Source organism: Parasteatoda tepidariorum, chromosome 1 (genome assembly GCF_043381705.1).
Source record: "Parasteatoda tepidariorum isolate YZ-2023 chromosome 1, CAS_Ptep_4.0, whole genome shotgun sequence".
Classification (NCBI taxonomy): domain Eukaryota; kingdom Metazoa; phylum Arthropoda; class Arachnida; order Araneae; family Theridiidae; genus Parasteatoda; species Parasteatoda tepidariorum.
Genome location: NC_092204.1, coordinates 11,368,520 through 11,383,435, shown reverse-complemented (window position 1 = coordinate 11,383,435; position 14,916 = coordinate 11,368,520). Strand labels below are relative to the sequence as shown.

Sequence of the window (14,916 nt, the reverse complement as noted above, 5' to 3'; positions counted from 1 at the left end):
AAATAAAAATAATGTAAAATAAATAATATTGCAGTTAAAATGCATTTTACGTTAACCTTTGAAAAAGAAAAATTATACATTGATTCAAAGAGAGATTCAAACTTTCAACTAGTTCCAGAATGTTTAAAATTAATAACCTTCATTACAAAATACTTTTCTGTGATGTTTCATTCGAATTTAGGAAAAAAAGCCTAGATAAAAACTTTATACCATTCAGTTATTTTACAAACTCCAATCATTCGTCGATTTTCACGAGCTATTTAACTAGTTAAAATAATCATTTTCTTTGACTACATATTTTATTTACGTATTTGTAATTCGTATTTACAAATATATAGCTAAACAAAACAGAAATACGATTCGATATTTTTGAGATTAAAAAAAAAAGAAAAGAAGATAATTATATAGAATTATACAGAATGCAAATCAAATAGCTATTCTTGTAAAATCATTATATGAAGTTTAGCTTCTAATGACTTAAATTGCTTTAATATTTTATTTAAAAGATCTTTTTTTAAAAAATCATCTATCGTAAAAGTGGCTGTATTTCAGTTAATTTAATATATGATACATCAGGGTCTATGTAAATACTATGTATGCATGTTTCTGAGAATTTTGACAAAACGTTAAATCGCTCGACCCTGACAGCTAATTGAAACAAATCCTACCTGAGATTTCATTTGTCTCCCTAAATTTAATTGTTTACTGCATTTGCTTACTTACCGAAAATCGAAATAATACGAAAATGTCTTTCCCCTCTATTTTAAAATAATTGTCTCTCAACTAATTTTGCAGTTTACTAAGTATTTTTCCCCGCATTAAATAATGTTTTTAATTTTTTTATCACTTTATAAACGCAATATGTTATGAAATGTTGTATTACACTGTATATTATTATATCTGTATAATGAAGAACTGGGGGACAGTTTCTGATTAACGGCAAAATTAAGTTTAAAAAAAATAAATTCATATTATTATGTCTATTGTGATTTTTTTTTTATCTGAACCATTTCTGAACATGCTATTAATATTAAAACCAGAATATTTTGTGTATATTATTATTTTTTTTTCTTGCAGCTCATTCGATTTATAGCATGAATAATAATATTTAAATCATATATGTGTAAATTGCGATTTTTTTTTTTTTAGTAACTCAAAAAATCCTAAAATGATTCATAATATTAAAATCCAATATTAAAACCATAATATTAAAATCATAATAAATTCATGATATTGGATTTTCTTGAAACCAATTCTGAACATAGATTTAAAAACATAATGTTCAGTGGTACAAAAATAAATAAACGGCCCACATTAAATAATTTTTGAGCAGACGATATTTTAAATTACGAAATCTGACACATAAACTTACCATTTTTTCATCAGATTCTGCTTTCCAAAATATAATTTATTTTATAACCGTCGTTTAACAGTCGACTCAATTTTGAATTTACGACTACCAATCTCCAACTCCCAAGCCTTTTAATTTGAACCCAATCTAGAAGACAAGTGAACTCATGGGTCAAGTATTGGGAGAAGTTTGCGTTTTTGGAGGTCTTGGAGGGAACCAACTAGCATTTGCGCTACATGGAGAGGAAACCCACTAAAACCCACAGTTAACCTGGTGGTAAGGAAACTGTAAACCATGATTCATCTACTACTGAGGATATTTTACGTCAGCACTGTGATTCGTTCGAGCCGGGTGCTGAATTCGAATCCTAGCCAATGCTGAGATTGAATCTGGATCCTCTCGTTGGGAGGCGAGTGCTAACCACAATCTAGGTAATATGGCCAAAATAGTTTGGTCAGGAGAGTGGTAAAAATTCTGGATCACGTGTTTCATTATATCTCCAGAACTATTTAAGCGAATTTAAAATTGTTTACAAACAATTATAAAATTCATTTATCCAAAGATAATTTTATGGAAAAAAATAATTTTTAGTAAATACTTATTTTTTATTATTTTATTTAGTAAAAATTGAAAAAATTTTCTGTATGGTGTACAATTTTTTGAAGAACGTCATTTTTCATGGCGAAATACAAAATTTGAATGAAATCTATTGAATAGTTTTCTCCTGAGAAATCGAATTTTAACTAGGAGACTTTTTTTATGTGATTTGTCTTATAATTGTATCAATTTTAAACGTAACTTAATTTCGAAATATTATTTACCTAAAACGGCACACAGTTCTTCAATATTTCGTCTTCAACTCATTTTACCAGGTTTATACTTACACTGAAGATAAATTCAACTATTAGTGAATATATGCATCGCTTTTTTAAAAAAAGGAAAATTACTCATATGTGAAATGACTAGTCGTAGGGGTAAGTAACAAAAATATATTATCTTCAACATGATATATACAAGACAGAGGATGTTACTACTACTACAGTAAAAGTAAAAACGTAGATGTTTTTTCACAAACATCTTTGCTGAAGATTACGGTTACAAATTGAATATTAATGAGTTCAATGATGCCCTCTAGTGGTGTCTTCTGATTTTTCCACAAATATTAAGTGCTGAAAAAAAAAATGGCCTGGACTGAAAACAAAACCCTGAATTTTATTAGAAATTTTCGTTACAAAAGTAACTTAATTAAACATTTAAAAGAGGTTAAAGTTTTTACCCATCATTAGGCATTATTCAAATTTATTTTGTTGTATTGAGAAAGTTAAGTCTTTACATCCAAAAAATACGTGAAATCTCAATATGATCTGTAAAAGCTATTCTTCAGAAAGGGCTTTAAATAATTGCTATTCCAGTCGCATAATTTGAAAATCAGTAAAATAATTGCCTAATTTATCCAGTTCACAACTTTAGCTGGTATACGCTTCCTTCCTGCTTTGGAATTGACCCACTTTTTTTTTCTCCCTCCCTTGTCATTCAAAATAATGCCGCGCATTTCTGCTTCCTTTCCCGCCTCAAATGAGGTTTTAAATGATATTCTGCCGCCATTTTCTGTAAATAACAAAATATTAATGTATTCTCTTTTACTTCACAAAAAGCTCACCATTAAGAAACATCTAAAAATTTTTTTTTAATCTTCATTGATGAATTTTTCTGTTCAATTCGCATGGGGAAAAAATTGAATCTTACTCATATTGCAGACTAAAAATTAATAAACATGCCTTTAAATGATCAGTAAAGGTTTAACCACCTCATGCTTGCTGTCGCCCGTCAACGCCGGAATAGTTTTTTGTAAGGTTCGCATAAGTTTAATTTTATCACAGTGCAGAAGAGTTTAACATTTCTATAAAAACGGTGGCAACAGAGTAGATACGGAAATAATAATCAGCAGTAATCTATCCAATCAATAATCCATAACTTGTTTAATATTTCGATTCTTTAAATTAAGATTATTCATGTAAAAATTATTTATTTAAGATTATTTATGCAAAAAAATACCAAATTTAAAAAAAAAAAATTTTTTTTTCAAAAACAATTTATTGAATAAATTATGAAAAGAATATGCATTCATAAAGAATTCCATAAGTATCACTCATCGAACTTTTCAATCCAAAATATAATGATCAAATTCAATAATTAAGTTTCTCTGGTAACTATTTTCGATATTTATGACAGTAAAAATCTAGAAAATTTAAAATATTTCATTCTCCGCATTAAATACATACAAAATAATTAGTAGTGTTTTTTTCGGTTAATATATTCTAAGCTGTTAATGAACTTTTTTTTAACATTAAGTCGGAGTTCCGCAAAAAGAAGATCGATAATTTGGGTTTCCATAGCCAAAAAAAAAAAAAAAATTATAACCATTGTTCTATAGTACTCTTGTTTAAACAATATGCTCGAACACAGAACGAATTGTGCCTGACAATTTGGCAAAAAACTTAAATGTCCTTAGTTATTGAAAAAAAAGTTACATGGAGGAGTTGAAATCTTCATATTAGTATCGATGTATCTCTTTCATTCAAAGGATTGCTAAATTTATCAAAAATAACGTAACCCTATTCGTTCTAAATTCAATTCCTTAAAAAGGTATTAAAGGTTAAAATAAAAAAATAAGTTGATAATTTATTATAACGGGATTTACGATTATTTCGTAAGTAACATTTCATATAAATCCTCAGCAAACATATTCAAAATATGAAACGGGAAAAAAAAGAAAGAATGAAAAGAAGAAAAAAAGAAATATAAGTACTACATTAAATAATTAATATTTTTTTTTAAACCAGAAGAGCCTATTTTTGTTAAGCCTAAAGCTTTTGATTTATTTATTTATTTTTACGTGTAATTAAGCTTTCAGAGTCAGAAATCTAATGCCAGAGACTGTTTGGGACTACTATTAGACACGATTTTTATAGTTTTATTTGTGGAAAACATTCGGAATTTTTTTTATTTTTTATAAACAAGCTTTTTTCAAAAAAAAAAATAAATAAATAAATATTTCCTTGTATTCACTGAGTTGAAAAAAGTAAAACTTAAGATTTTTATTTCAAATTAACCTTCTCTTATCCTATAAAATACCTGTCTGATCCTGTTTTCCTAATCTTATATAAGTTTCTTCTTCTCTTTTTTAATGAAGAAATGTTGGATGAAATAAACAGCACGATTATATTTTCATAATGATTCAGATTTTCAACTCATTTCTTCGAATCCTAAATCTATCTTTCACACAAATAAGTACAGACAAAACGCATAGCCTATTCTTTCTATAAAAGGGGAAAAAATCCCAGTACAAAATAAAGGAAGATAAGGGGAGAAGCAGGAATTTATTTCATCTCTTCACTTATCCGTCCCCCCCCCCTCGAGGGTTGCAGGGGGGATGACTGTAATGAGACAGGCAAAGCCTCTCTTCAATTGGTTTTCTACAATGTACCAAGCAAACTGGTTCTCACTTGATATATGTTCCTCACCTTTCATGTCATTGGTTCAGTCCTGTGACAAGCGAAATAACCCTAAAAGTAAAGAATAAAATACATTATTACAAATGGTGCAGTTGCAAGCATTTCAGCAATTTTCGTAACACCACCTCTTCTCATATTTTTCGGTACTTCCGAAATATTTCCTCCGCGTTTGGCTTCAACTGAAAGTTAGGCATCATGTTTTAAACTTTGCCGCATCCTCTAAAAAATTAGAGTAAAAAGAGTACAGTACAAAACTTTTTTTGTTGTTGTTTGATTTCACCTTTGTTTTTTATTCATACTATTTCCATTAAAAAATTTTCATGCACTTTCAAAATCAGTTAAACCGTAATATCAGTGCCAACATATGGAGCAACCTTAATAAAATAATAAATTGATCCGTGTTTTTCATGAACTCTAAAAAATCGGTTTGACGTGAATCCTCAACATTAGTGCCTAAAACCATAATATGGACCGGATTTCTGCAGCCTTAATATCTGTGCCTAGAGCCATATTATTGACCGAATTTGCTGCAACCTTAATAAGGTAATAAATTGAACCGTGCTTATCATACACTCTTAAAAAAAATCGGTTCACCGTTAAACCTCAATATTAGTACTTTGAACCGTAATATAGAGTGAATTTTCTTCAACCATCTACACTGTGATCTAGCGGCTCAAGATCATGATCTAAGGTCATCTCGTACTAGTATGTATACGTACAACCTAGTAAGTATACTCTAGGAATATGTGGGAAAGCTCTTTCGGTCCTGAAGAAGTATTAATATGATAAGGGTTTGTTGCATATTTTGATTGCAGCTAATTTGATATATTCAACCTGCGTATGCCATGTATTTGCTCAAATATTAGTACGCCATGTATTTAACTATGCCAAAAAAAATTTTAATAGTGTTACGACAACATGTCGAGAGCCCTATAATGCCGCCATCTTGGGTTTTATATTATATTTTTTGTTTAAATATTCGATCAAGATGTAAGATTATAATTTTTAATTATATATTATATAAATTTTTTCAAAGTTCATAACCTTTAAAAACATAAATAATTAAAATTGTGTGAGATATATGGTCAAGGTTTCTTAGAGCGGGAAATCGTCTGACAATGTATATAGAGCTTCATAGTTCATTTTTTTTTTCGTAATATAGCTAAAAACAATCGAACTATTAAGTTCGCAACTTTGAATAGGCAATTTAAACTGTAATTTAGATTCCATAGAGACCTGCTGTACCGTTTGATAGTTTTTATAAATTTTAATTGTATTGATGAAAATGTATTGTATTTATGAAAACTTATTTGGATACTAAATAATTCTTTTAGCAGGAAACTACGCAAACACAAAAATATTTTTCAAAAGTCTAACAATGGACTGCTTTTATGTATTTAATAACCTTGATGAATTGTATTAATATAATTTATTGGAAAATATAAAAATGAATAACTATACCATGTGGTGTAAGGCACAAGATATGTACCGTTCTGATCGGATATTTTGTTTCATATTTAACGAAAATTAAATAAATATGATTATAAGTGCTTGAGACATTCTTTCGGATGCTGTGCATGCCAACTATTAGTTAGACTAAAAATTACTCACTAAGAATAAGTTTTTTTTTTTTTTTTTTTTAAGATGCGGATATTTTTTATTATTGTTATTTTTGTGATGTGTTTAAAAATAATTTGGCACAGAGTGCTGTCTACTCTGTTAGTGATTGCATAAACAGCTGCATCAAGTTTATTCTGCATGATTAATGATACTGCTGTAAGTGCAAATACTGCATTGAACGATGCTATCATTTACAGTAAATTGCTTACTCTGTTTTATCACAAATAATTGCAATGGAATGAAATTTTGGTCTGTAAGATTGAACCATCGTCAGAAAATTTCTAATTAGTAACTTATGCTCTAAATATTTATCTCCTCAAAATGCGTTGTGCAAAACATTTTCGCAGAGTTATTGAAGAGAATTTGCCAATCCGTCATTTGTGATCTTGCAACTAAGACACGCACCCGTTTTTTTTCTACCAAAAATTTTAGATGCGTTTTTTTTTCCTCATCTCATATGATCAAATGAAAAAAAAAATGTCACGGGATGAAATGTCTGGACGTCGACTACTTTTAATATAAAAACGGTCGAAATGAACCTCTTGAATGCATTCAAACTATTTTTCCGCTCTTATTTTTCAATTTTTATGATATAAACCTTTTCGATGATATTTTTAAAACATGCTTTAATAGAATAGCTCATTTTATAATTAAATTTGCTCATTTAGAATCAATTACATATAAAATCAGCTTATATAATTTTATTTACTATAAAAATATTTATCATTGATTATGAAATGTAATGAAAAAGTTGTATCTGAGGGTAAATTCGACTTTAACGATTTCATCTTGGGTAAAATAATTAATTTCACGTTAATATATATATGCATACTGTACATGTATTATATATGTATATGCTAACAATGTGTGCAACTAATTTCTTCGATTAATATAATTTATCGTTCAATTATCTAAACGTCAAGAAAATTATTAAACTGAATTATGTTCTAAATTACACAACTGCATACGCAACAAAATACAGATCTCCTCTAAAAATAAGAATTTTTTTTTCTTTGCATACAACTAGCTGTAACAAGTTAATAAAATCTAAATATTCCACTCCTAATGAATTATAAAACTGAATTATATAGTAAATTACACAATATATGTCTATACAACAATTTGTTTTTCTTTGTATAGAACTATTTGTAACAAGTTAATAAAATTTAAATATCCCACTCTTAATGAATTATAAAACTGAATTATCTAGTAAATCACACAATATATGTCGATGCAACAAATGTATTTATTTTAAAAACAATAAATCTTTTTATTTATCGTTCCAAATTAACAAAAAACAAATATCCCAACTCTGACAAAACACGCAAAATAATCCGTCTTCTGCAGGAAATAAATTCCTTTGAAGTATTAAAACTCCTTCTCTAAAAACTAGACCGAGAAACTTTTTTTTCTTTCAATTCAAAGCAGAGAAGGTAGCGGTCGATGGAAAAAGAACCGAAGAGGAGAGGAAGGGAGAGGCACTAAATTCTAAAAGGAGTATCTATTCCTCCACACATGCAGGCAGCCTCCTTACCTCCCCTCCCGACAACACAGCTCTTCCGCCACTTGTACACAAAATGGAATCGCCCAGCCAACAACAAGATTGATGCCCTTGATAGAAAGAAGGAAAAAGCATGCAACGGGAAGGGAGGGGAAAAAAATAACATAAATAAACTTCCCTACTACCCCCAGCGCAAGCAATGGAAGCGGTCCGTTGCTGCGTGCATTCCAGCTCATGACGTCACAGGAGCAGGTTGAAGGGAATAACACGTGCTGCCGTTGTCCGTGTGTTGGAGGAGGATTTCCAATTTTCAGCCTCTCATCCTTTTCTGCTGCTTTCGTTCTTTCCGAAACCCTACGTTCTGATTGCTACATTCGTTCTATTTTTCCCACTTCCCAGCACAATTCCCCTACTCTCCTCTCTCTTCCCCTAGCCTCTTCCTGCAGCCACCGCTCTGAAAACATCACAAGCAGCTGTTACTGCTGGGTCTCCACTGGGGGGCCGTATATTGCGTTCTCTTCTTTTATCTATAGATATATCTGTAAATATAGTCTGAAAAATGAGCACGTATCAGAGTGTAATTTTTTTTATTTTTTTTATTTTTATTTTTAGTAATAGTATGTTTGGCCTCAAAGACTGCATTAATAAATTATTAAATAAGTAAAATACGCTCTTTGCAATAGTATGAGAAATATTTTTTTTATCCTAATTATTTTTTATAGCGCATTATTAAACATTAGTACACTGCTTGCAATAGTGTGGATGTTATGTTTGGTCTTAAACATTGTATTAATAAATTATTGGATATCAGAAAATTAAATACGCTCTTTTTAATAGTGTGAGCAATGTAGAAATATTTTTTATCCTAATTATTTTTTATAACACATTATTAAACATCAACACACTGTTTGCAATAGTGTGGATGTTATGTTTGGTCTTAAACATTGTGTTAATAAATTATACAATATTAGAAAATTAAATACGCTCTTTGTAATAGTATGAGTAAATTTTTTGATCTCAAACGTGATGCATAACGTATTATTGGTGGATGATACTATGTTATGTATTCTTTTGTTATCTATATAAAAAAAATTGGAAATACTTGTCAATGTTGTGCTTTAATTATATACAAATCAAAACAAATTTTAATGAAAATAAAATTTTATTTATTATCGAAATAAATTTTTCGCCTATAAAAGATGCACTTAAATGTACTACAGAGCTCTTAATTTATCGATAAATAATGAGGATGTTGGGTAGAAAATTTATACGTAATTTTAGTATCTCTTAAATATATATAAAAGTTAATTCCCCCAAAACGTCCAAATATTATTTTTGCAGGATAATACAATGGAATTCATTTTTAACCCTCAATTCTAAGAATTAGATGATCAAAAACTGTTAAAATTTCTTGTTTTTTGATTTTTATGTTCTGCTATGAACCAAACTTTGAAATAAAACCTAACTCTGAGACTAGCTGAAAATTTCAGAATAGCGTACAATTTCCAGCTCGCAGTTCTTATAATTTTTATTTATTTATTTTTTGATGTTAGTCTATCAGTTTTACAGCAGATTCTCAATAATCTGTACATTGATGAATTAATTTACTGATGCTTGCTTGATCATTTAATTTTCGTAATTTCAAGTTAAATAGTAGTTAAAAATTATTGGCCCATATCTATTGATAATTTTATTTCCGACGTTTGCCGGTTAGTAACGCTGCATACATGTTTTTAGTATATTTTGTTGTGCAAGTTCTAGTAATATTTATAATTAAAACTGTCCATTTTTATTTTACACAGAGGAGTTGAATACAATAAAATTTTGCAAATATTTCTGAAACAGTTAATACTTTTAAGGATGAAATCTTTAAAAATGAGTCTCCTGACTTTATTAAGGAATATAGCGTGAGACATGTTAAAATGGTGGTATTATTGTAAAAATATTCCTTTTTTTCCCCTTCAAACATTTAAAAATGGATATTAACTAATCTTACCTGTTCTCATAATATTTTTTATAATTTTTTGTTTGTTTGTTGAATCCAATCAGTTTTCAAATTTGAAAGTCTGGTATTCTTGTTACATTAAATGATAATTAAATTCATAAAAATCTAAATAATATTTTCTAAAGTTCAGAGAAATATTCTGGTGTCTCCGTTTAATAAAAAGATCCTGCAATCTAACATATTTTTTTTTAAATGTGTTGCTTTGCGTTTATAAAATATGGTTACGTGCAAAGTTCATCACACATACTTGTATAAGAATAAACAAGTTTGGTGTTAGGAATGATAAAAATATAGTCGCTAATGAAAAATATTCAATTTGTTACTACCCCCTTAATGTCTAATTCTTAATGTTATTGAGGCTGTGAAAGCTGCCATTGGCGGCTCATTGTCCCTATACGTCACAAGAGAAATGGGGGAAAGGGAGGGTAGAAAAAGGCGGATCATTGGCACATGCGCTTTGCAAGTCGTGCTTTGCCGCTGGGTGTGGGCGGAGCCTATTCAATCGAGCGCATTTTCTAGCCAACCACATTGAATCCTCAGTGAGTCTGTAGCGACGTCAGGTTCAGGACATGGTATTCAGCTCACAAATGTGGATTATTTTGTCGGTCTTTTTCCCGTCCACGGTGCCGTACGCTTCGGATTTCTCCGGAAAGTCGATTTCGGACGACTGCTTGTGCTGTTAGTTGCTATGGCTGATTGTTGACTGATCAACATACAGCTGCTTCACTTACAAAAATGGAGTTTGCGAAGATCGGCCATATTCTATACAAAAGTAAGCGTATGCTTATTTGTTTACATATGTAATTATGCATATCTATGATGTATGCACTTGATGGCATAGAGGAAAAATATTCAGATTATGTTTCTGATTGGATGGTTGTACCAATTACTATTATTTTTGCAAAATTTTGTTATTAGGAAAATTTATATCGCAATATAATTAATCATATTTTTAATAGTATAATTTTAATAATAATATGTATAAGGGGAAAAATTGTATTCTTTTGCTTATTGTGTGATTGAGCTTATACAATTATAAGCAATAATATATTGTTATGCTCACTTATTTTATTTTTGATGATTTTTACATCTGAATGCAGCAAAATACTACTCAAACATAGCTTATTCAGCTTTATTTATTTTCGCATTCGAAAAGTACATTAAATAATTATACCATTTTTTTCAATATATGAATCGCATATATTTTGTATTTGTTAAATTGCACGAATTGTTGCTTTTTATTTATATTTACTTTGTTTACAGTGTGCAACGAATTATAAATTAATATTTACAGATTTCGTGTTGCATAGAATATTTGTTGTTCACAGTTATTTTGTTTACAGTGTGCATTATTATTGCTAATTGTAATTATTTTTAATTAACAGGAGTGAGTGTGGTGATTACCTAATTCATGGATATTTGTGAAAACCTGTGCTTAATGGATTACTTCTTGTGAATTGTGAAATATCGTTATTATTACTTTGGATTACGTTTTTATGAGCTTATTTACAATATCGTTGTGTGAATTTATTGATCATGGATTACCGTGTAGATTATTCCACGCACGTTTGATTGTGTGTAGTGTAATTTGTGCATATAACTTGGATTAATATCCTGGATTACTAAAATTATCGAAGATTTTTTGGATACCTTGTTACATTAGGTAAGATATATTTATTTCTTTCATACATTTTATAAATCCGAAAGTTTAAATCTTATAGTAATATAATCTCTTTTAATTCTTATAGTTATATAAGAAACTATATTCTAATTTGCTCTTTAATATTATAATTTTTTTAATACTAAAATTTGCGATTATATTATCTTTATTTAATCTAAGGTGGCGTTATCGCTTATTTACGACAAAATCGCCGAAAATTGTTAGTAATTTTACTCTGATATCTAAAAAACATTACGGGAAAAAAAATGCTTACTTAATTTAAGAAATCTTGCAAATTGCTGTTGAAATCCATAAAATATTGTACAGTTAATAGGTCGGGTTCCTATTTTCTGGGGGTTTTCCAAACCATTGCATGGACGCTAGGTTGGCGCTTTTGCACCACTTGGCGGAACTCAGGCATGAATTTGAAAATCAGAGCTTTAAGTTCGGTTATCTATTTTTAAAAAAAATAAAAACTTATCTATATTACGTCAAATTAAATTTTAACTAATTAATAGATAATTATAATTAAGATGTTATTTGATAGGATTTACGTTTTTCCTAATAATTACTGATCGATATAGTGAAAACTATTGGGTATGCCTGTTGATAATTATCATATTATGGTTTTTGTGATAAAAACTAAATTGTGTTAATAATTTTATTGGCAGATGTTCTTCATCCTTTATTCTTACTTGACCGATTTGCTGATAATTATTTTTAGTGACCTGGTCTAAATAAATAATTACTGCAGAGCATTACATATATAAAAAAAACCTACTACTATTTACTTGCTATCTATTTTCTTACTTTCCAAAATTTTTTTTTATCCCTCCAAAATAATTGCTTGAAATTACTGGAAATCATTTTTGGGATATAAAAAATTGGTTTGTCTGGTATCTGGTTCTATTTGCAATATCTTATTGTGAATTAGATAATTTCTTATGCTTACCATAATATCCTTTTTTATTTCTCTGATCTAAGATGATATTTTTTTCTGGAGAATTTTGTTTAGCTCTGAAAATGTTTTAAGAAAAATTACTATTAATTTTTGACTAGTTAATACTGCTGGAGTTTCTGTAGTGCATCATTAGTTAGTGTTAGATTACTTTATCAAATATTATTTAAAAGTAGTCATTTGTCGTTTTACATAAACCATTGCATTTAGCATTACAAAAATTTACCAAAGTTGGCAAAAATCATGATTTTTTTTTCAATTTTTTTCTATTTTTATTTAAATCCAATTATATTTAAACCATATTTTTTCAATTTTTTATATTTGCCTTCCAAACTCCCTGAAAATGCATTAATAATACTTATTATTAAAAATCATAATAATGCTAAATTAACTTATATTTCAATCCAAAATATTTCAAAAATTAATATTTAACTATTACTAACTAATCACTGAAAAACTAGTTATTTTCCACACTCAACATCCTAAAATTTTTTAAAACGTAGGCAATATGCTAGTTAAATATCCAATAAAGGGTAAATTAAAAAAATATTTTAAGTTTCTCTAGGTAGAGCAAGTTGTTTTTATTATAGATATACGATAATTACATATTTAGTAAGTTTTTATAACGAAATAAACGAAAAACTAAAAGAGTATAGTTGAAATATGTTTATTATCAGAAAATTATTTTACACACAGCTAATAGGAAAATACACTTAATAATTTCAAGCCGCCCTTATCTACTTTTAGTTTCTAATTTATTTTTTAGTCTATTAAAAAAAAAATTTACGTACTTGTACATTTTCTTTAAATTATTGTTTTGAATAAAACCTTCGTTATCAGTGAAATCTGACTTTAAAAAAATCGCGCCAAGAAGAATGTACTTATAAATCATTATGTGTAAAACTATTTTTGACGTATTTAAAAAAATCATTTGGCTTAAATCAATTATTTTCTTAAATAAAATCATAGTTGATGATCAATCAATGATTTTTTACAAAAATTATGTGATTTGAATAGCATAATCTTGATGTGAATTAAGTCATGCCAATCCTGCTTTACACATTTTAATTATTATTTTTATTTATTTTTTGTTTCATGTGAAAGAATAGCAATTTAAGAATTAATATTTATTTTCTTTGAGTCTTTACTTAGCATTTTAAATATTATTTACCCTAACTTAACTAAAAGTACAATCAGCATTTTAAGCGTTTCCATTTGCTTTACACTACTTGTTTCTGCTTGTTAAGTTTTGTCAACCCACATTAGTTTTAGTAGTTGAGTGTTTACAAGTCTATTGATCAGAAGCAGTTGCAAAGATTAATGTGTTTCTTGTAAATCTATAAGTAAAAAGTATCTATAAGGTCTATGGGTACCAAGGGTTATGTATGGGTAAATCATACAACCTGTGCTATTATCATTTTATGAGTAGAGAATATTTGGGAGGTTGTACATTGTATAGTGCAAGTGGAAAGACTATTTGGTAGCAATGCTCTTTACATTTTTATGCACACTTAATGCCCTGAAACTCGTTTAATAAGTTTTGCTTTTGAGCTCTTAAAATTAATGTTTGTACACAGTGACCTTTCTGTTTTCCTATGTTATAAGTTTGTCACAGTCTCTTCCTCCACCCTATACAGTTATACTAATTTCAATATTGGTGTATTGTGTACACTGTATTAAATTGTTGTTAATATTTTGTAGTTAAGTATACAGTGATTGATAGATTCTAATACAGTTTGTAGATAGCTGTTCAAATTTAATTCTAAAAGAAAAACAAACTTGCATTTGGAAAAATAACTATTACTTATGTTGAATAAAGGTTCTGACATTTTAAAATTGTACTTTTGACATTTAATGACATGCGTTGTGAGTGATAGTTAAATGTAAATAATAAAATGTGTGTACAGTCTGACGTTTAAATGTTTCATCCATGACATTTACTGTGTCATCCAGTTAGTCTGAATTTTTAAAGTTTAATTAAGTCCCACATTAAATTTTCTTTAACAATTCAGATTCTTTTTTTTTTTTATCAAATTCTTGTTTTTATTTTACAGTGAAGTTATTGAACTAGCTTTTGTGTGTCATGCAAACTTTTTAGTTATTAGATTAGGCTTAAGAAATATATTCATTTACATATATGTTTTTAAATAAATTTTTTACAGGCGTTGTTTAAAATCTAAGCAGGCAGTTAAGGGTTCTATGTCATAAACTGAGAAATCAGTTTATTTAGTAAGATTTACATCACATATTTAAAAACTTCCATTTATTTATTTTCACTGAATAATCATTTATTTATTAGTGTTGGT

At 28.4% G+C, this 14,916-nt stretch overlaps 1 protein-coding gene and 1 long non-coding RNA gene across 4 annotated transcripts in view; one reads left to right on the top strand and one right to left on the bottom strand.

The window, feature by feature from the left end:
• The window catches only part of LOC107444248 (polycomb group protein Psc), a 185,079-nt gene that overhangs the window by 114,505 nt on the left and 55,658 nt on the right, over window positions 1-14,916 (top strand). For 2 of the 3 annotated variants that reach the window (XM_071186721.1, XM_043049802.2), the window contains one exon: window positions 11,378-11,655. The gene's annotated coding sequence lies outside the window, so the exon portion shown is untranslated. Of the gene's footprint in view, window positions 1-10,518; window positions 10,765-11,377; window positions 11,656-14,916 lie in introns of those variants that run through there. The other variant, XM_043049801.2, reaches the window with a different exon arrangement.
• LOC122270837 (uncharacterized) lies at window positions 4,713-14,079 on the bottom strand. The gene is made up of 2 exons (XR_006226016.2): window positions 11,927-14,079; window positions 4,713-4,917 (listed from the first exon to the last, which is right to left on the bottom strand). It is a non-coding gene; the product is annotated as an uncharacterized lncRNA (long non-coding RNA).